The sequence below is a fragment of the Penaeus monodon genome, chromosome 29 (genome assembly GCF_015228065.2).
Source record: "Penaeus monodon isolate SGIC_2016 chromosome 29, NSTDA_Pmon_1, whole genome shotgun sequence".
NCBI classification, from domain to species: domain Eukaryota; kingdom Metazoa; phylum Arthropoda; class Malacostraca; order Decapoda; family Penaeidae; genus Penaeus; species Penaeus monodon.
The window spans coordinates 28,340,137-28,340,493 of record NC_051414.1 but is presented as its reverse complement, the minus strand read 5'-3'; positions in this window follow the sequence as shown (position 1 = coordinate 28,340,493).

The window sequence follows — 357 nt, the reverse complement described above, 5'->3', positions numbered from 1 at the left end:
ACGCGTTCTTTTCATGCAGCCATGAGTATCGACGCAGAGATATCAAGTTACCTGGTGGTTCTAATAGCGGGACCCGGAATCGCGACCAAGAACCTCTTAACCTCTCCAGAAGGGGAACACACACTGCACGAGCTCCAGCATTCCCTTGACGAGATCCTGGAGGAGCGGAACATGACCCTGCCGGAGTTAATTGACGCTATTTCTTACACGTATGACATTTTTCTATATATTATCTTTAGAGATCCATTTTGTCTTGTTAGCTTCTGATCTGTTTTGTGCAGATAAACAAACAAGCGGATGTGTGACGGCGTTAATATATGAGGTGGGGGAGGGGGATGAAAGAAAGCGAGAGGAAGA